This window comes from Bombina bombina, chromosome 4 (assembly GCF_027579735.1).
Source record: "Bombina bombina isolate aBomBom1 chromosome 4, aBomBom1.pri, whole genome shotgun sequence".
Taxonomy (NCBI): Eukaryota; Metazoa; Chordata; class Amphibia; order Anura; family Bombinatoridae; genus Bombina; species Bombina bombina.
In genome coordinates, this window is record NC_069502.1 from 510,032,234 (window position 1) to 510,055,682 (window position 23,449).

General features: G+C 39.2%; 1 protein-coding gene and 1 long non-coding RNA gene across 5 annotated transcripts in view; both read left to right on the forward strand.

Moving 5' to 3' along the window:
* The window catches only part of COL19A1 (collagen type XIX alpha 1 chain), a 1,696,717-nt gene that overhangs the window by 740,222 nt on the left and 933,046 nt on the right, over positions 1–23,449 (forward strand). The gene's annotated exons all lie outside the window — the stretch shown is intronic.
* On the forward strand, positions 16,015–16,250 carry LOC128656497 (uncharacterized). The gene is made up of 2 exons (XR_008402017.1): positions 16,015–16,062; positions 16,143–16,250. It is a non-coding gene; the product is annotated as an uncharacterized LOC128656497 (long non-coding RNA).

Below are 23,449 nucleotides of genomic sequence, written 5' to 3' on the forward strand. Positions count from 1 at the left end.
AAATGTGGGATGTGATTATAAGTGATTATAAGTATGAATAATATAAAAACAGGTAAAAAAATGCATATATACAGGAGGATATATCATCAACGTTTCAAAAGAGCTAATCCATGTAAACAAATGTTTATAAATAGACCAATAAAATGAACTATAGGGAATTTGTCATCTTGTATAGGAGGAAGGACTGAAAGTAATGGGTCTATAATGTTACAACATGGTGTTCATGATAGTGAGATACATGAAAGAATAAATAGAAATATAAAAATAAAAATATTTAAAAAAAAAAATAAGTAAATATAAAAAATAAATAAATAAAATAAAACAATAAAATAAAAAAATAAATATATAGAAATATAAAAATAAATTTTTTTAAATAAATATAAAAAATAAATCAAATTAAAATAAATAAATATAAATAAATAAATAAATAAAATAAAACAATAAAATAAAAAAATAAAAATAAATATAAATAAATATAGATATAAATATAATAATAATAATACAAAAATATAAAATAAAATGAGAAATAAAAAGAGGAGAATGTATCAGGACTGCGTGGACTCTCATATATGGGCTCTCAAATCTAGGCTAGTTCAGAATAGCCATAAGTCCAAACACAATCAGCAGAACAAGTCCATATGCATGAGAGTAAGATATACTCAGTAAGTTATAAAAAGCATTGCCATCCTGAATATGTATTTAGACCCTAGGCATCAGAGTTGCTAATTCAAATATCCAACAAGCTTCCTTTTGGAGGAGAATCTTCACACTATTCCCACCTCTTCGAGGCTGTGGAATGTGATCGATGATGATAAATCTGAGGTCATTAAACCTGTGACCACTCTCAAGAAAATGGCGAGCAACAGGTTGGTCAGCTTTTTTTGTGGAGATAGCTGTTCGAATGGAGGAGCGGTGGTTCGCCATCCATGTTCTTGCGTCATCTGTGGTCTTCCCCATGTAAAACATTCCACATGGACAGCTCAACAAATAAACAATAAATAGTGTGGTTTAGGTCACATAGAACTTAAACTTGTATTTTTTGGTGCAATAGGGGTGTTGAAAAATTGTTCCTGTCAACATGCTGTTGCAAATGACGCAACTAGGACATCTGAAACAACCCTTTTGCCTTTTGTGAGTCTTTAGTAGGTATAATGTCAGTTCTTAAGTTTTTGTCTCTTTTATTGGCCACCCGAGGAACATCCCACTGTGTGAATGGTAAGGTATCATCACTCTGTATCAATTTCCATTCATCCCGTAGTGTTTTGATAATACGGTATTTGTCAGGTAAATACGTGGTAACAAATTTGAGACGTCTCTGTTGATTTGTGTGGATGCTTGTGTCAAGATCGGATGCTGATAAAGCCTAAATTTGACTCTCCATCAGACTCTTCTTCTTGTAACCCCGTTGTACAAACCTTTGTGTCATCTCTTCAAGCTGAATATTCTGATTGCATATGTCAGTATTATTTCTGAATACTCGCTGATATTGATCTTTGGGTATGTTTTGTATTAACGTTGGTTGATGACAGCTTTTAGCATGTAATATAGAATTTCTATCCATACTTTTTTGGAACAGGGTTGTGCCCAACATGTTCTGATTCTTGTAGATCCTGACATCCAAATAATCCATACATTCCTTACTTGCTGTATGTTGGAATCTTACTGTTCCAGGTAATGTATTAAGAGAGTCCACCCATTTATGCAAAGACATTTCATCATCTCTCCAAATAAGGAACAAATCGTCGATGTAGCAACAATAAAAGACAATTTGAGAACAATTTTGCACTTTGATGATTCCTTATTCATATTCTGCCATGAAAAGATTCGCCAGTGATTAGGCCACATTGGACCCCATCACTGTGCCTGAGATTTGCAAGTAATAGGTATTCTCAAACCTAAAGACAAGATTTCTTCCATAGGACCTACGTATGGTACTTTTCTTAGGCAATTTGCTACAGCAGCAATGCCTACTTCTTGGGGGATAATGGTATACAGGCGTGATATGACGAGAGTAACCAGAAGGTCTGATTCCTGAATGTCATCAAGACGTGTAATTTTATTGATGAAATCTGTTGAATCTTGGATAAACGAGTTCATTTGTTTAACCAAGGCTGTAAATAGAAATCCACATATTGTGCTAGAGGTTGTAATAAATTATTATTATTTTTATATTTATATATATATATATTTTTTTTTTTTTTTTTTTTTACTTATTTAAAAAAAAATATATATATTTTTTTATTTCTATTTTTATATTTCTATTTTTTCTTTCGTGTATCTCACTATCATGAACACCATGTTGTAACATTATAGACCCATTTCTTTCACTCCTTCCTCCTATACAAGATGACAAATTCCCTATAGTCCATTTTATTGGTCTATTTATAGATTTTTCTACATGGATTATCTTATTTGAAATGATAATGTTATATCCTCCTGTATATATACATTTTTTACCTGTTTTTATCTTATTCACACTTACTAATCACATCCCACATTTTTTAGTCTTCCTTCATGCCTATAGATTCCTCATTAGCCCCTCTTTTCTGACTATTCACTTGGCATTGTAACATTTTGATTGGTTTACCAGTAACAATAGTATAAGACATGCTGATTGGGGTAGCCTGTGATGATACAGTGTGTCACGGGCACCGGGCTGCAAGTGTTAAACCCCTTCCCCCCTACTACCTCACTCCTGTTGTTTCTCAGTGGACTTTGGCTTCTCAGAGCCACCACAATCTCTAGGCATCTTTGTGTGCTTGTTTTTGGGTTCCTACTTTGTCAGAGAATAGCTGGTCTCTGACTGGGAAAACCCTCCTCCTCCTAGGTCCTGGAACTCCTGGTCAGCCTCCTCACAACGAACACCCGCCTAACCCCTCTCAAGCTGGCCGGGCTCCTGGAAATAATGGTCAGCCACAGAACAGCAGGACACCTACTAACTTTGTTCCTGGTTGCCCCAGTGGCCCTTTGCCCCAGAGCTCTGCTCTTTTGGGGATAGGTAGCCCATAGGGAGGACAAGGAGTAGTGGAATTGCCAGAGGGAAGCTACTTAGGGAACTGGGGTTTTGGACACCACTACCCCCAATATTTACCGGGTTGTAACTCCAGTCCCTTTTCAAACTGTGACATCTGGGGACTGAGATCTTTAAAATGACACCCTGGAAGTACCGCCGCTCCACCACGATCACCCCGAAACCGCAGCCCCTGGGTACTGGGACTCTGTGGTATTGTTTCTGCTATGGAGGTGCCAGCCTGTCTGGAGGAGCAGGAATGGCGGGAAAATTGTGGGATTGTCCTTTGTCTTATTAAGATGAGTTCCTGTATAAATGTTGTGTGTTTGTCCCAATAAAGAGTTCTTTTTCTTTGCTCCACCTAAATTCTAGTTGTCTAGTTATTTGGATGGGGATTGCTGAGATCACTTTCTCTCCGCTACATAGCGGCTGGTTCCAGGTGTTGGAAGATTGTTTAGGCGGAGCTACCCAGTCGGGGTAACAGGGGATCTGTCACAGTGGTGGCAACGGTGGGATGCTACCATATACCTGGAATGTTCAAACCACCACCTGAAGACTTCTGTGGATGGAGTGCTATGATTAGCTCTGGAAAGAAGCACTGAAAGCCTTGCTGCATACTAGAGGGATAGCTACCAGCAGCAAGTCAAGAGAATCCATCATAGCCGAGCTGATGACAGATAACCAGGCTAGGGCCCCCGATATGGAAGCGGGTGGTAGCAGAGACAGCGACTCCATGGACACCTCCTCCTAGGGGACTACGACATCCAGTCTGGATGATCAAATCCGATGGAGAATATTCCTCCTGGGACCCAAACCGTCTCCAGAAGTTGTTGCTAGGACTATATCCAAGGCCAGCCAGATTCGCATGCTTGAGCTCCAGAAAGATCTGGGGAGAGCCGTGTTAGCCCCCTGAGAAACTGAATTAAGACCCAGAAAGCTACCTTATGAGGCTTTCCGGGCATTTAAGGATGATGGGGCTGAAGAGGTCGACTGCTACCTCCAGTGCTTTGAGACCCAGTGTAGGTTGCATGGGAGTCCCAATCTTAGCTGGAAAGCTGGCCGGCAAGGCAGCAGAAGCTTTCCAGACTGTTCCTCCTGAGGAAGAGAAGGACTATGACTGGGTGAAGGAACGCATCCTTACCCGGTACGGGCTCACCGCCAGAGGCCCATCGACAAAAGTTCAGGGATCTACATAGACAAGATGAGCAACCATATACCGAGCGGACCCACCAGCTAGCCTGCTCCTTAAACTCCTGGATTACAGGTTGCCACGTAACCACACTGGAGGAGGCACTTCAGCTCATTCTCCTGGAGCAATTTTACTCCTGCATCTCAGCCGAGATCCGGGATTGGATTAAGGATAGGAAACCAAGGACTGCTGATCAGGCGGCCATCCTGGCCGACCAATATGTGGATGACCGGCGCCAGACCCACGCCACCCTGTCTCCAGGCCGGGCCCCAGTACCTACCCGACAACCACAACCCTGTCTGATCCCTGCTTCCCAGGTCGGACGCACAGACTCCCGCAAATGTTTTGACACCTCTGACACCACTGCCCGCACAAGACAACCACAGCCTCTCCACACCTGCAGTCAAGGCACCGCCGAAACCCGGAGTGGGCTCGAGCTACAGCCCCAGGATACCAAGCGGCCCCCACTACACTTTTGAGGACCACCCAGACCCCTCTGTCAAATGGGACAGTGAGGAGATTGCGATCCTGCAGGAGGTGTTAACAGGATCTGTGGACAATGTTATTTATTATTAAATAAAGAGTTTAACTGTTTATGAACTGTAAATATTTCACATTCAAAAGTTCTTCACATAAGGAAATATGTTCTAAGTATTTGTAAATAGATAATCCTATATATATCTGTATATATATATATATATATATATATATATATATATAGCTATATATAATCATACATATCTATAGGTGTAGATATATATTTTACCTACAGACCATCAAATATATATATATATATATATATATATATATATATATATATGAATAATAGAACATATTCTGCTATGTGAACAACATTGAAATGTGAAATATTAATATTTCATTTTGGGATTGCGCACTGTGGTTAAATAAATTTGGATTTGCAGAGTAGGGTGTAAGTTTTTTTTCCTACTTTTACTGCTCCATCAAAGTTTAAGGGGGAATACATTTATGAGGTCTGGATATTACAAGTTTGGCTTTTTCTGCGCGTCGGGTAAGCACTTGTGCGACTCGTAATCTCGTAATATTAGCTTGTAGGTTTTTTTATTTAAAAAGACAATAAATACTTTGAAATTGTAATATAAAATGCTTATCATTGAGATATGATTCATTATTTATTTTGCCCCATTTTCTTGCCATTTAGGTCTGAAAATTAAAAGAGAACAAGGCAGGCATCATAAGCCTAACCTTCTATGTATCTGATTCTAATTTGCAGAAGTTATCTGATCATTTTGCTGAAGCCAAACAATAGAGTTGACAGCAGCCCAGTAATCTCCAGACTTAAAGGGACATGAAACCCAAATTTTTTCTTTTGTGATTTAGAAAGAGCATGTCATTTTAAACAACTTTATAATTTACTTCTATTATCTAATTTGCTTCATTCTCTTGATATCACTTGCTGAAAAGCATATCTAGATATGCTCAGTAGCTGCTGATTGGTTGCTGCACATAGAGGCCTTGTGCGATTGGCTCACACGTGCATTGCTATTTCTTCAACAAAGGATATCTAAATAATTGAGCAAATTAGATTAAAAGTAAATTGGAAAGTTGTTTAAAATTACATGCCCTATCTGAATCATGAAAGTTTAATTTTGACTAGACTGTCCCTTTAAGTCTGGATTGGCTCCGCCAAATAAAGACAGGGATGGATGGAGCTTGACCATTGAAAACAATTGTAGCAAACAAAACATTAAAGGGATACTTTACCCAAAAGTTTATTTCATGATTCAGATAGAGCATGCGATTTTGAGCAACTTTCTAATTTACTCCTATTATCAAATAGAAGTCAATTAGCAAGTTGCTTAAAACTGCATTCTCTTTCTGAATCATGAAAAAAAAAAAAATTGGGTTCAGTATCCCTTTAATGTTTTCTAATAATGTTCTGCTGATGTGATGATCTACTGGAAGACTGTAGACAAATGTTATGATCGGAAGGTGTTTACTATCCCTTTAAATAATACAACTACTAAGATTGGCTATTATAAACTTGAACAATTCTTATAATAATATTATTTAACACTAGTAAAAAAGACATCCAAAAGTCTAAGGTTAGTTGTGCAAAGTAGAACAAAGTGGTATCTCATCTTGTCAAGTCTGTTGAAATAGATACAGCTAAAAATGCTGGGAAACCCTGTTTAAGACCTATTTTCCGACATTGGAAATGATGGCTTTTCATGGTGTGAATTAAAAAAAATGATATAGAAAACCATGAAAATAATATTTTTTTTCTTATAGATTAGAACAAAAAAACACCAGCAACACGTGCAAAAAGCATTTAATTGATAGAAATGGACAACAATTTGCTGCTGCTGAGGTCTCTTTAAGTTATAGCGGAAAGATTTCACTTTATTTTGCTTATTAAGATGGGCTATGCATAGGGCAGGTAAATAGTAAATGATAAATATTACTACATTGCGCTAAATCATTTAAACCATTTCCTATTTCTACCTAGATTATACTTTTATCTATATCTGTTTGTGTAAATGTTCTCATATGTACTTTGCAGCCCCTAAATAGCTATAATATTTTTACAGCTACAAAGCCAGCAATTGCTGGCAAATAGCATTTTAGCATGTTTATGTGTACTTTGAATTCATAATGCATTAGACCCTTGTAAAAGCAGACACTTTGACATAGCTGTGCAGTAAAAGGTGTGCACTTGTCATAAATTGCAACAGTTATAACTTTTATTCTGTATTGTTATCCTAAAAGTTTACCAAAATTTGCTCGCTACCTTCTTAAAGGGACATGAATCCCAAACATTGTTTTATTATTCAGATAAAGCATGCAATTTTAAACAAGGTTCCAATTCACTTCTATTATCTAAAATGTTTTATTTTCTTGGTATCCTTTGTTGAAGAAGTAGCAATGCAGTACTGGGAGCTAGTTAACACTTTGGGTGAGCCAATAACATGTCATATTTGTGCAGCCACCAATCAGCAGATCCTGGACCTACCTAGGTATCCTTTAAAACAAATGATACAAAGAGAACAAAACAAATTAGATAATATGTATGAAGAGAGTGGTGTGTACTCAGTGGACACACCACGCCCTTAGGGGGCGCTTCCTCAGTTTCAATATAATAGGTGATATGGTAGTGCTTGTAATGTCTCAACAGAAAAAAACAGGCCTAAATCTAGAAATATGATAATAGCAACAATAATAAAACTATAAATAAAACCCTAAAAAATCTAAAATGTGGACATAAGTAAGTAACCACAATGCTGAAAATGATAATAGTAAAAAACTATATATATATATATATATATATATATATATATATATATACACATACATATAAAATATATATATATATATATATATATATATATATATATATATATATATATATATATATATATATATATTACTGGAATATAAACATAGATTGGAAAAAATATTAAAACCAATTCAAAACCAAATAATGATAATGTGAAAGTCTATGAGTCCAGGGTAATGACAGTTCCCAGATGTTTGAGGCTGCAATCTGTCAAAGGATGGCTATCCTGTAGTATGGAATCTAAAAAAGAATAAAAAACAGAGGCGCCACCATGGCCTAATATCGCCAGTACAGGTAAAATGAGCAGCAATATGAGAATGTGAATACTCACAAACATAAAGCACCCCACTGGTGCTAGTAGAGCAGACTGACACTTCTCAGTGGTTCAGTACACTGTATCCAAAGCGCAGAGACAGTCAGGAATCCTCTGACACTCCAATGTATATGTGCCTATGGATAAAGGAAAAAGCAACACGACATGGCCCAATATCATCAGGACAAGGGGAAAATAATACTAATAGTTTGCACTTACAAGATGGTGGGCACCTGCAGGTGCAATCTCAGCAAACTGGAGCCAAAACGTCGCCCAGTAGACTTAAAACAGCAATCCTCAACAGGAACCAGGATCAACGATATAATTTATCACAGGAGGTGAAAAAAATACACACAATAGCAAGTGTATAAAAGTATAAAAAGTCTTTATTAACACAGCAACTAGTTTCTCAGCCTACTCAGGGCTGTTTCATCAGGCTATCATTGATAGCCTGATGAAACAGCCCTGAGTAGGCTGAGAAACTAGTTGCTGTGTTAATAAAGACTTTTTATACTTTTATACACTTGCTATTGTGTGTATTTTTTTCACCTCCTGTGATAAATTATATCGTTGATCCTGGTTCCTGTTGAGGATTGCTGTTTTAAGTCTACTGGGCAACGTTATGGCTCCAGTTTGCTGAGATTGCACCTGCAGGTGCCCACCATCTTGTAAGTGCAAACTATTAGTATTATTTTCCCCTTGTCCTGATGATATTGGGCCATGTCGTGTTGCTTTTTCCTTTATCCATAGGCACATATACATTGGTGTGTCAGAGGATTCCTGACTGTCTCTGCGCTTTGGATACAGTGTGCTGAACCACTGAGAAGTGTCAGTCTGCTCTACTAGCACCAGTGGGGTGCTTTATGTTTGTGAGTATTCACATTCTCATATTGCTGCTCATTTTACCTGTACTGGCGATATTAGGCCATGGTGGCGCCTCTGTTTTTTATTCTTTTTCAAATTAGATAATAGAAGTAAATTGGAAAGTTGTTAAAAATTCCCTGCTCTCACCAGATAATGAAAGGCAAATTTTTGGTTTCATGTCCCTTTAAGTATTAATTTGATGACAGTTAACAATTATCAACAATTTTAAAGAAACAGTAAACACATTGAGATTATAAAATCTTTAATTATGTGTAGTAAACAAGCAATTTGACATTCTACTTTTAATAGTTATTTTGCCTCATTTTCCTGTTATTTAATTCTGAATATTAGTGCACATGACAGGCTTCATAAGCCTAACCCTGCTACACATATGTCACTAATTGGCTTAATCAGAGAGGATAAGATAACCAACTGCAATGCAGTTAAAATGTTGGTAACAAAATGACCTTGGGTAGCTGTGTCTACTTCAATAACTTTAGATTGGCTCCTCCAACAAAGGCAAGTAGTCGGTGGAGTTTGGCTGTTGAAAAACTGTTGCAGTAAACATGGTGTTAATGCATTTGAAATATTTTCAATCTCACCTTTGTTAATTTATCGGAAGACTGCAAACAAATCTTGCAATTATAAAATATTTACTGTTCCTTTAACAATGTTTGTGTTCCCATAGCTACAGCATTAAAGGGACATCATAATGCAAAAATACATGTTCTAATTTCTTACAGCATCATGTTATTTTTACATAATTGACCGAAGTGAAGGGGTAAAGGGAACATGAAACCCCATCTCTTTCTTTCAAAATTTAGATGTGCTACTAGGAGCTATCTGAACACATCTGGTAAACCAATGACAAGAGGCATATAGTGCAGCCACTAATCAGCAGCTAGCTCCCAGTAGTACATTCCTGCTCCTGAGCCTACGTAGGTATGCTTTTCAACAAAGAAAACAAAGCAAATTAAACAATAAAATAAATAGTTTAAAAGTACATGCTCTATGTGAATCATGAAAGAAAATGTTAGATTTCATGTCTCTTTAAACACAAATGTAAATTACTGCTTAGGAGCCAGCCAGCCTGATAGTCACTGCAAGTTTCCTGCTTGGATGCTGTAGCACATACTGCTTCCAAGCAAGATGTTAAAAGGACAGTCTAGTCAACATTAAACTTTCATGATTAAGTTAGAACATGCAATTTTAAACAACTTTCCAATTTACTTTTATCATCACATTTGCTTTGTTCTCTTGGTATTCTTTGTTGAAAGTTAAAACTAGGTGGGGTCGGGGGCGGAGCTAGCCAGGAGTCTGAGCGGTTGCATATCAAGACAGCTCTCAACAGATATTAAAAAGTTATACTTCTACGACCACTCAAGACTATCCAAGAAGAAAACTGTTTGTGGCTATCACAATAAGGAACAAGACAGCAAGGTCCGGTGATAAGAAGAGATCTGGGACTAGCAGATCAGAGCTTTTTCCCTTCACACAGCTCCTCACTACACACAGCCGGAGAGCGGCCATCTTCTAAACCATGTGTTGCTCCGAGCAAGCAGCGAGACAAACTAAGAGCGACGGCTTAGAACCATCCCGACATTGTCCCTAGAGAGGAACAAAACCTAGTACCACCCAATCAGGTCAACAGTTTCTTGTGGCAGTACTGAGCTGCAATACTTCTACTATCAGCTACATTGGCGGCTTGTGGAGTCAAATTCGACACAGTGCTCAACATTGCTTGGATAAGGAGACAAAGTCGAATGCCCTGCAGATCAACAGACCAGCTGCCGGTCGGAAAAGTCATGCTGTTCACCTGACACTAACAGGCCCATTTTTCAAAGGGCTTGCGGACCTGATCCGACACTGCGGATCAGGTCCGCAAGACCTCGCTAAATGCGGAGAGCAATACGCTCTCCGCATTTAACATTGCACCAGCAGCTCACAAGAGCTGCTGGTGCAACGCTGCCCCCTGCTGACTCGCGGCCAATCGGCCGCCAGCAGGGAGCTGTCAATCAACCCGATCGTATTCGATCGGGTTGATGTCCGGCTATTCCTGTCCGCCTGTTCAGAGCAGGCGGACAGGGTTATGGAGCAGCGGTCTTTAGACCGCTGCTTCATAAGTTGTGTTTCTGGCGAGTCTGAAGACTCGCCAGAAACACGGCCCTTCAAGCTCAGTACGGAGCTTGATAAATGGGCCTGTATAGCTAAACGAGAGGGCGACATAGAGGCAGTAGAAATATGGGAGCAAAACATGTTAGACCTGATTGCGCAACACTATAAGCAGCTGAAAAATACTCTTGGATCTATATTCCACATGACACAGGCAAACCCTACAACCATTTGCAGGGTGTATATAGATTAGCCCTCTATACCCTTCCCTTACTGACACCATGGGGAAGAACAGACAGGGACAGATGGCCCTATCACCAGACAGACACGCACTTTCTCGTCGACTAGGCCACAACACATTGATAATAGAGCTGGAGACCACAGTATAGAGGCACCTAGATGAAGTTCGGCCCCAGTAAAAGCGGGTGGCAATCTCTCTAATCTACCTTTGTTCCTCCCTAAATTTGGTACGGCTTTCTAGCTAATCCGCTACGTTATCAGAGACCACTTGAAGAGCTCTGCTATATTACAAGCAAAAATGCAACACTGATTGGGTAAAATGCAAGTCTGTCAAAAGAGCTGAAATTAGGAGGCAGTCTGCAGAGGCTTAGAAACAAGGTAATCACAGAGGTAAAAAGTATATTAATATAACCATGTTGGTTATACAAAACTGGGGAATGAATAATAAAGGGATTTTCTATCTTTTTAAACAATACAAATTCGGGAGTAGACTGTCCCTTTAACTATGTGTTTAGTCCCCACCCCCTTGTAGTTTGAATACTAATCTAGTATCTATTTAAATTCTTTAGAAAGTTTAGCCTGTCTTGTTAAAACATTAGACCAATGTATTTAAAATAATTAGACCAGAAAATTTACTTTTCCCCCCAAAGTATTTCAAAGTGTAGTAATGTTTTGTTTAATAAAGGGAACTTTAGTATTAATAATAATGATATAAACATCATAGTACATTATATTCCCTTGCAAGTATACATTACATATGTTTTACTGCCAGTTGTTGAAGCATTTGCTCTCTATTGGGTTTTCAGAAAGCTGCTGTAATCTAATCTTAGGTTTATGAATTGCCGCAATCAAGTATAACTGCTAGCATTGATATAATCTGAGGTGCTGAATAAAAGAGGACAAAACTTCTACTGTACAGTAATCAACTCAGCTGGTGGCAGCTGTTCTGATACCAATAAGACGAGTAACTCCAGCAAAGGAAATGTCATAGCATCCTCATAATAACAGGGATAAGCATTACTTAACATCACTTTATAAAAATGATAATGTGAACGTAGCTTCATAAAGTTCTATATTATTTCTACATAACTTATAATATTCATTTCCATACACAATGCGTCTGATTTAAAGGGACACTCAAGTCAAAATAAACTTATGATTCACAAGCTCACAGGGTATACGTATACTAGTCTGTTATTGGCTGATGTCTGTCACATGATAGCATGACTAAGGGGTTAATCTCTGAAACGTCACTTGTTTTTATGTGTCTTTAAATAAAGATTTTCTAATATGACAGTGCTAGTGACCATCTGTACATATCGACATGATACAGGGGGGCGGAAAATAGCAGAAAAAATAAATTTGTCAGAAAAAAAATCTACTGATTATTTGAAACTAAGAGTAAGGGGTCAATTTACTATTGTGCGGGCGGACATGATACGATGTAGCGTATCATGTCCGCTGCACATCGATAAATGCCGACAACATATGTGCAATACCGCCCCCTGCAGATTCGCTAGCAGGGGGTGTCAATCAACCCGATTGTTTCCGATCGAGTTGATTTCTGTCCACCGTCTCAGAGCAGGCGGAACAGGTTATGGAGCAGTGTAGCTTGATATATTGACCCCTAAGTGTTAAATCATCTTTTTATCATGAAATTGTTAATTAAGCAATTCTACTGCAATGCATGGTCCTTTAAAGACAACTGTGAGTGCTGATAGCAATAACTTATTGAAAGGGGGATTTCAGCTTCTAAAAATAATAATGGTAAATTTAAAGTTGTTAACATTTAAATAAAAATATGTTTTTTATATGTCGTCATCCCCTTGGTACTGAGGAGCTGGAATGCAACATTCTACTTAGATTTGTTGAACTCACATTTAGTCTGTAATTGTTTTCCTTAAAGGGATATGAAACCCAAACATTTTCTTTCATGATTCAGATAGAGAAAACAATTTTAAACAACTTTCCAATTTATTTCTATTATCTAATCTCTTTCATTTTCTTGGTATCCTTTGTGGAAGAAGCAGCAATGCACCATTGGGAGCTAACAGAAAGACAATGGCCTAGATTTGGAGTTTGGCGTTAGCCGTGAAAACCAGCGTTAGAGGCTCCTAACGCTGGTTTTAGGCTAACTCCGGTATTTGGAGTCACTCAAAATAGGGTCTAACGCTCACTTTTCAGCCCCGACTTTTCCATACCGCAGATCCCCTTACGTCAATTGTGTATCCTATCTTTTCAATGGGATCTTTCTAACTCCGGTATTTAGAGTCGTGTCTGAAGTGAGCGTTAGACATCTAACGACAAAACTCCAGCCGCAGGAAAAAAGTCAGTAGTTAAGAGCTTTCTGGGCTAACGCCGGTTCATAAAGCTCTTAACTACTGTACTCTAAAGTACACTAACACCCATAAACTACCTATGTACCCCTAAACCGAAGTCCCCCCACATCGCCGCCACTGTATTAAATTTTTTTAACCCCTAATCTGCCGACCGCCACCTACGTTATACTTATGTACCCCTAATCTGCTGCCCCTAACACCGCCGACCCCTATATTATATTTATTAACCCCTAATCTGCCCCCCACAACGTCGCCTCCACCTGCCTACACTTATTAACCCCTAATCTGCCGAGCGGACCGCACCGCTACTATTATAAAGTTATTAACCCCTAATCCGCCTCACTAACCCTATAATAAATAGTATTAACCCCTAATCTGCCCTCCCTAACATCGCCAACACCTAACTTCAATTATTAACCCCTAATCTGCCGACCGGAGCTCACCGCTATTCTAATAAATGTATTAAACCCTAAAGCTAAGTCTAACCCTAACACTAACACCCCCCTAAATTAAATATAATTTGAATCTAACGAAATTAATTAACTCTTATTAAATAAATTATTCCTATTTAAAGCTAAATACTTACCTGTAAAATAAACCCTAATATAGCTACAATATAACAAATAATTACATTGTAGCTATTTTAGGATTAATATTTATTTTACAGGCAACTTTGTAATTATTTTAACCAGGTACAATAGCTATTTAATAGTTAAGAACTATTTAATAGCTAAAATAGTTAAAATAATTACAAATTTACCTGTAAAATAAATCCTAACCTAAGTTACAATTTGTCAGGATATACATCTCTGCCATATACACTATCCTTGGTTGTACTGTTCCTTTAAGGATCACTGCTTCTCATACCTGTCTCCACCCTATTTAAGGCACACCTGTTTCAATCATTCTTTGCTTAGTATTGATATACACTTCAATTGCCTAGCCAGTTTTGTCTGAACTCTGCTCACTCAAATTTGCTACCAGCAACTTTTTTCTTTGGATTCAAGTTTTGTCACGAACTTTGCTGCTGTTGCTTTTTACTTGCAACCTTCAGTTTCCTCTGAAACTCCTGTGATTTACTAACCTCCACTTGAATTGTTTTCTTACAATTACCTTGGACGCTCCTGTCTCCTGTCTCAGCACTTCCACGGAGCTCCGCAACTACCGCGGTGACGTCACACGCCAGCTGCTCTCTCTCTCGCTACTCAGCTCTAGCCTGCTCTTCCGACTACGCTGTAAGTGTTACTACTTCTGACTCTCAGCCTTGATATCTGCCAGCACTATAACGCTTACCATTATAATATCCTCAAAAATGCATATGTCTTCTTGTCAGTGTTCTTTTGTTTATTTAACATAGTTCCAACCTTCGCATATATCTACTCTCATATGTTATTCTCCATGTTTTACTTACAAAAGCCTGCTGAAACTTCATATCATTACTCATCGTTCATTCTGACCATTAATGTCTTATAAATTTGGGTATTCTGATTTAACATCTTACCGGAGGAAGTGTGTTTCATGTTTTCACTGCAGACTAGAGTGTAGCCACTCTTTTCAGCCTGCAATAGGGTTAACATAGCGAATCTCCTCCTTTACATTAATTACAGCCTGCTGATACAGGAAAGCCGCCTTCACACATCCTGTGACTATTGTGGTTTTTAGTATCTTCTTGCTACATACACTCTCTATTGTTGCCACCTTCCATCTCAGCAGTTGTGATTCACCTGACCTGTTCAAAATACTGTGTCTTTATTTTAGATTTCCTAAACCAGTGTGACAGAATACTAAGCCTTTTAAAACCTATGGATCCAGCTGAGATTAACACTCACATGCAGGCATTAACACAAAGAGTAGATTTGTTAACAAATGGTTTAAACGCATTAAAAGTGGAGAATGATAACCTTAAAGCATACATTAGGGATGTAGTAGACAAAAGAACACATATATATGAACCCCAGGTTAGTCCTCCAGATTGTTTCCATGGAGACAGGACTCTCTACAGAGAGTTTAAAAATGCATGCCTGTTATTGTTTGCTTTAAGACCTCATACCTACCCAAATGATAGGATTAGAGTACTCACGACCATATCTTACCTTAGAGGTGAACCCCGTACATGGGCAAACACTTACTTTGAGAATAATGAAGAGATATTGAATTCTTTGGATAATTTTTTTGTCTCAATGGATCAATTGTATGAGGATCCATACAAACAGCTTACAGCTGAAAACGCCATGCGTGGCCTTAAACAAAAGAAGAGGGTAGTCGAAGACTACATCACAGAATTTAAAAAATGGGCAAAGGACTCTCAATGGAACAATCTGTCCCTTAGGAACCAGTTCAGACTCGGCCTCTCTGAGGGAATAAAAGACGAGTTGTCTCGCACAGATATCCCAGATACCTTAGAAGAGCTCATGTCACTTAGTATTACAATAGATAGGCGCCTCAGGGAAAGGTACCAAGAAAAGACTGGGCATGACTCTAACCCTAGGAAAACTTCCTACCCCACACATGCCTCTTCCCTACACAAAAACACTCCTGAACCCATGGACATTGCCTTCATCAAAGGACCTTTATCTCCTCAAGAGAAGCTCAGACGTCGTTCCAATAATCTATGCCTGTACTGTGGCTCTGACGAACACACTGTGAAAGACTGCCCTTCCCTCCTAAAACAAAACAAGGGTAAGACCTTAACAGACTTTTATTGTTGTACTACTCAACAGAGTTCAGTTACTTACATAAAAATCCCTCTTCTGTTACAGTGGGAACAACTTCGTCTTCACGCCACAGCGATAATTGATTCTGGTGCCACGGCTTCCTATATAGATAAGGAATTTTGCACTGTAAATAAAATACCACTGATGCAGAAACAGTCTCCTGTTTATTTGAGAGGGATAGATGGAAAAAATATTTCTTCTGGGCCTGTTGAATTTCATACCATACCCCTACTTGTGGTCTCTCATGATCAGCATAGAGAATATGTCTCTTTCGATGTAATAAATTGCCCGGTCTCTCAGGTGGTTTTGGGGATGCAATGGTTGCATACACACAACCCACAGATAGACTGGTCCAATTCCACACTTAATTACAATTCATCATACTGCCAAAGTACTTGTCTCCCCAGTACAGTATTACAAATTTCTGACACTCAGGACATACCACCCATACCAGAGGTTTATAGCGATTTTTCTGATGTTTTTAGCAAAAAGGAGGCAGAGAGTCTGCCTCCGCATAGAAAATACGACTGCCCCATAGACATACTCCCTGGGTCAGAGATCCCTATTGGGCACATATTTCCCTTATCTCATACTGAGCTAAAACACCTAAAGACATATTTAGAAGAGAACCTTAGAAAAGGGTTCATCAGACCCTCGACCTCGCCGGCTGGGGCCGGAATATTTTTTGTTAAAAACAAAGACGGCACTCTTAGACCTATAGTCGATTACCGTCAGCTAAATAAAATTACGGTAAAAAACCGCTACCCTTTACCCCTCATACCAGAGCTTATTGAGAGACTAGAGGGAGCTAAGTTTTTTACAAAATTGGATTTAAGGGGTGCATACAACCTTCTCCGAATAAGATCAGGAGACGAATGGTTGACTGCGTTCCGAACCCGTTATGGTTTATTCGAGTACGTAGTCATGCCATTCGGGTTGTGTAATGCGCCTGCTGCTTTTCAGCACTTAATAAATGATCTTTTTAGAGACCTCCTTGATGTCAACATAGTCATATACCTAGATGATATTCTCATCTACTCAAAAACTTTAGAACAGCACATTCTACATGTGAGGCAAGTTCTTTCCCGGCTTAGAAGCAATTTCCTCTATGCAAAAGCTGAAAAATGTGTTTTCAATTCCCAGACCATATCTTTCCTTGGATATGAAATATCCCCTTCAGGAATTTTTATGGAGAATAAAAAAAATTGAAGCAGTACTGAACTGGCCTACCCCAAAGACCAGACGCCAGGTTCAATCCTTTATGGGATTCGCAAACTTCTACCGTAAGTTTATCAAAGATTTTTCTAAACTGGCAACTCCTCTAACCACACTCACAAAAGTCAAGATTCCATTCAAGTGGACTCAAGACTGTCAATCAGCTTTTGATACACTCAAACAGAAATTCACCAGTGCACCCATTCTACGTTTTCCTGACCCAAAACTTCAGTTCATTTTAGAGGTTGATGCATCCAACTTCGCAATTGGAGCAGTACTATCACAACGGGAGAATCTAGATAAACCTCTCCATCCTGTCGGTTTTTATTCCAGGACCTTAAACATCTCTGAACAAAACTATCCTATCGGGGATAAAGAACTACTTGCAATTAAACTATCCCTGGAACATTGGCGACATCTTTTAGAGGGTACTACCTACCCTACTCTCATCTATACTGATCACCGTAACCTTCAATATTTAAAAACCTCCCGAACACTCACCTCCCGTCAAGTTAGATGGAATTTGTTTTTCTCACGTTTTAATTTCCTTATTACCTATCGACCTTCAACAAAAAATCAGAAAGCTGATGCACTTTCTCGCATACCACCTGAGTCCATCTCACAACCATCTCAACAAAGTATAATTCCTTCGGAAAATTTCCTCTGTTTCACATACGACACCAGGCCTATTATTCATACCGAACAACAGAAGGATTCTTTAAAACCACTACAGGAACTGCAGTTGAAGTCCGATGGATGTTATTATCATGGCTCCCGTTTATACATTCCTCCCATACTCCGTCTACCTCTGCTGGAATCATTACATGACTCTCCACTCGCTGGTCACCCTGGTATAAAAAAGACCCTGGAATTAGCGAAAAGGAGTTATTGGTGGCCAAATATGACTGCCGATGTATTCCAACATGTCCACTCCTGCAGCATTTGTACCATATCAAAAAGGAATAAACAACCACCATATGGACTTTTACTGCCTTTACCTACTCCTAAGACACCGTGGTCCGAAATTGCTCTCGATTTTATAGTCGACCTACCTCTTTCCTCAAGGAACAACACCATCATGGTTGTAGTGGATCTTTTCACAAAAATGTGTCATTTTATCCCGTACCATAAACTACCTACCTCAATAGAAACTGTTCAGCTTCTTATTTCTAATGTCATCAAGCTGCATGGCCTCCCAAAGACCGTTTTAAGTGACAGAGGCACTCAATTCTCCAGTAAACTCTGGTCAGAGTTCTGCAAACTCTTCCATATTGACAGGCGGCTTACAACCGCATACCATCCCCAGTCAAATGGACAGACCGAACGCTGTAACCAATGGCTGGAACAATTCCTAAGGTCTTTTTGTTCCTCTGAACAACATCTTTGGGCGGGCTTACTACCATACGCTGAATTTTGCTATAACAACACCTTACATGCCACCACTAATCAAACTCCATTCTACTCGAATTACGGATTTCATCCAACATTCCAATTGTATCCTACTCAAGATTCTTCTTCTCCTTCAATCGCTGAGCTTTCCCAAAGCATTTCCTCGAATTTCACTCGTATTGAATCCTCCATTGAAAACGCAAAAAGGCTCTATAAACGGTACTACGACAGACGCAGGACAGCTCCTCCAAAATATGAAGTAGGTGACTTGGTATGGCTTTCTACAAAACATTTACGTATGAACACTCCATGCAGGAAGTTATCTCCACTCTTTGTTGGTCCTTATCCCATAGCTCATATCGTCAATGCCAATGCTGTTCGTCTCACCCTACCTCCTACTATGAAAATCCACCCGACATTTCATGTCTCCCTTCTGAAACCTTACCGGGCAGTGAGGGGTTCCGCCTCATCTTCTTCTCTTCCTCTGGTTTCTGTCGACCCTGATATCGAATATGAGGTTCAATCCATCAAAGATTCCCGCATGATGAATGGGGTTTTACAGTACCTCGTAAGCTGGAAGGGTTACCCACCTGATGAGGATTCCTGGGAACCCTCTGTTAACATCTCCGCACCCAGGTTGGTGTCTCGTTTTCATCAACGGCATCCCGACTCTCCTGGACCCTGAGCTCCGGAGTCGCTCTTAGAAGGGGGGATCCTGTCAGGATATACATCTCTGCCATATACACTATCCTTGGTTGTACTGTTCCTTTAAGGATCACTGCTTCTCATACCTGTCTCCACCCTATTTAAGGCACACCTGTTTCAATCATTCTTTGCTTAGTATTGATATACACTTCAATTGCCTAGCCAGTTTTGTCTGAACTCTGCTCACTCAAATTTGCTACCAGCAACTTTTTTCTTTGGATTCAAGTTTTGTCACGAACTTTGCTGCTGTTGCTTTTTACTTGCAACCTTCAGTTTCCTCTGAAACTCCTGTGATTTACTAACCTCCACTTGAATTGTTTTCTTACAATTACCTTGGACGCTCCTGTCTCCTGTCTCAGCACTTCCACGGAGCTCCGCAACTACCGCGGTGACGTCACACGCCAGCTGCTCTCTCTCTCGCTACTCAGCTCTAGCCTGCTCTTCCGACTACGCTGTAAGTGTTACTACTTCTGACTCTCAGCCTTGATATCTGCCAGCACTATAACGCTTACCATTATAATATCCTCAAAAATGCATATGTCTTCTTGTCAGTGTTCTTTTGTTTATTTAACATAGTTCCAACCTTCGCATATATCTACTCTCATATGTTATTCTCCATGTTTTACTTACAAAAGCCTGCTGAAACTTCATATCATTACTCATCGTTCATTCTGACCATTAATGTCTTATAAATTTGGGTATTCTGATTTAACATCTTACCGGAGGAAGTGTGTTTCATGTTTTCACTGCAGACTAGAGTGTAGCCACTCTTTTCAGCCTGCAATAGGGTTAACATAGCGAATCTCCTCCTTTACATTAATTACAGCCTGCTGATACAGGAAAGCCGCCTTCACACATCCTGTGACTATTGTGGTTTTTAGTATCTTCTTGCTACATACACTCTCTATTGTTGCCACCTTCCATCTCAGCAGTTGTGATTCACCTGACCTGTTCAAAATACTGTGTCTTTATTTTAGATTTCCTAAACCAGTGTGACACAATTAAACCTACCACTACACTATCAATAAATTAATTAAATAAAATACCTATAATTATCTATAATTAAACCTACCACTACACTATCAATAAATAAATTAAATACAATACCTACAAATAACTACAATGAAATAAACTATCTAAAGTACAAAAAATAAAAAAGAACTAAGTTACAAAAAATAAAAAAATATTTACAAACATAAGAAAATATTACAACAATTTTAAACTAATTACACCTACTCTAAGCCCCCTAATAAAATAACAAAGACCCCCAAAATAACAAAATGCCCTACCCTATTCTAAATTACTACATTTCAAAGCTCTTTTACTTTACCAGCCCTGAACAGGGCCCTTTGCGGGGCATGCCCCAAGAAATTCAGCTCTTTTGCATATAAAAAAAAACATACAATAACCCCCCCCCAACATTACAACCCACCACCCACATACCCCTAATCTAACCCAAACCCCCTTAAATAAACCTAACACTAAGCCCCTGAAGATCTTCCTACCTTGTCTTCACCCTACCAGGTTCACCGATCCGTCCTGAAGAGCTCCTCCGATGTCCTGATCCAAGCCCAAGCGGGGGGCTGAAGAGGTCCATGATCCGGCTGAAGTCTTCATCCAAGCGGGAGCTGAAGTGGTCCATGATCCGGATGAAGTCTTCATCCAAGCGGGAGCTGAAGAGGTCCATGATCCGGATGAAGTCTTCTATCAACGGCATCTTCAATCTTCTTTCTTCCGGATCCATCTTGCAGACCTCCGACGCGGAAAATCCTCTTCTCCCGACGCCTACTAGCCGAATGACGGTTCCTTTAAGGGACGTCATCCAAGATGGCGTCCCTCGAATTCTGATTGGCTGATAGGATTCTATCAGCCAATCGGAATTAAGGTAGGAATATTCTGATTGGCTGATGGAATCAGCCAATCAGAATCAAGTTCAATCCGATTGGCTGATTCAATCAGCCAATCAGATTGAGCTTGCATTCTATTGGCTGTTCCGATCAGCCAATAGAATGCGAGCTCAATCTGATTGGCTGATTGGATCAGCCAATCGCATTGATCTTGATTCTGATTGGCTGATTCCATCAGCCAATCAGAATATTCCTACCTTAATTCCGATTGGCTGATAGAATCCTATCAGCCAATCGGAATTCGAGGGACGCCATCTTGGATGACGTCCCTTAAAGGAACCGTCATTTGGCTAGTAGGCGTCGGGAGAAGAGGATGTTCCACGTCGGAGGTCTGCAAGATGGATCCGGAAGAAAGAAGATTGAAGATGCCGTTGATAGAAGACTTCATCCGGATCATGGACCTCTTCAGCTCCCGCTTGGATGAAGACTTCATCCGGATCATGGACCTCTTCAGCTCCCGCTTGGATGAAGACTTCAGCCGGATCATGGACCTCTTCAGCCCCCCGCTTGGGCTTGGATCAGGACTTCGGAGGAGCTCTTCAGGACGGATCGGTGAACCTGGTAGGGTGAAGACAAAGTAGGAAGATCTTCAGGGGCTTAGTGTTAGGTTTATTTAAGGGGGGTTTGGGTTAGATTAGGGGTATGTGGGTGGTGGGTTGTAATGTTGGGGGGGGTATTGTATGTTTTTTTTTTACAGGCAAAAGAGCTGAATTTCTTGGGGCATGCCCCGCAAAGGGCCCTGTTCAGGGCTGGTAAGGTAAAACAGCTTTGAAATGTAGTAATTTAGAATAGGGTAGGGCATGTTGTTATTTTGGGGGTCTTTGTTAATTTATTAGGGGACTTAGAGTAGGTGTAATTAGTTTAAAATTGTTGTAATATTTTTCTTATGTTTGTAAATATTTTTTTATTTTTTGTAACTTAGTTCTTTTTTATTTTTTGTACTTTAGATAGTTTATTTCATTGTAGTTATTTGTTGGAATTGTATTTAATTTATTTATTGATAGTGTAGTGTTAGGTTTAATTGTAGGTAATTGTAGGTATTTTATTTAATTAATTTAATGATAGTATAGTGTTAGGTTTAATTGTAACTTAGGTTAGGATTTATTTTACAGGTAATTTTGTTATTATTTTAACTAGGTAACTATTAAATAGTTCTTAACTATTTAATAGCTATTGTACCTGGTTAAAATATTTACAAAGTTGCCTGTAAAATAAATATTAATCCTAAAATAGCTACAATGTAATTATAATTTATATTGTAGCTATATTAGGGTTTATTTTACAGGTAAGTATTTAGCTTTAAATAGTAATAATTTATTTAATAAGAGTTAATTAATTTCGTTAGATTAAAATTATATTTAACTTAGGGGGGTGTTAGTGTTAGGGTTAGACTTAGCTTTAGGGGTTAATACATTTATTATAGTAGCGGTGAGCTCCGGTTGGCAGATTAGGGGTTAATGTTTGAAGTTAGGTGTCGGCAATGTTAGGGAGGGCAGATTAGGGGTTAATACTATTTATTATAGGGTTAGTGATGCGGATTAGGGGTTAATAACTTTATTATAGTAGCGCTCAGGTCCGCTCGGCAGATTAGGGGTTAATAAGTGTAGGCAGGTGGAGGTGACGTTGAGGGGGGCAGATTTGGGGTTAATAAATATAATATAGGGGTTGGTGGTGTTAGGGGCAGCAGATTAGGGATACATAAGGATAATGTAAGTAGCGGCGGTTTACGGAGCGGCAGATTAGGGGTTAAAAATAATATGCAGGGGTCAGCGATAGCGGGGGCAGCAGAATAGGGGTTAATAAGTGTAAGGCTAGGGGTGTTTAGACTCGGGGTACATGTTAGGGTGTTAGGTGCAGACGTAGGAAGTGTTTCCCCATAGCAAACAATGGGGCTGCGTTAGGAGCTGAACGCAGCTTTTTTGCAGGTGTTAGGTTTTTTTTCAGCTCAAACAGCCCCATTGTTTCCTATGGGGGAATCGTGCACGAGCACGTTTTTGAGGCTGGCCGCTTGCGTAAGCAACTCTGGTATCGAGAGTTGAAGCTGCGTTAAAAATGCTCTACGCTCCTTTTTTGGAGCCTAACGCAGCCTTTTTGTGGACTCTCAATACCAGAGTTATTTTTATGGTGCGGCCAGAA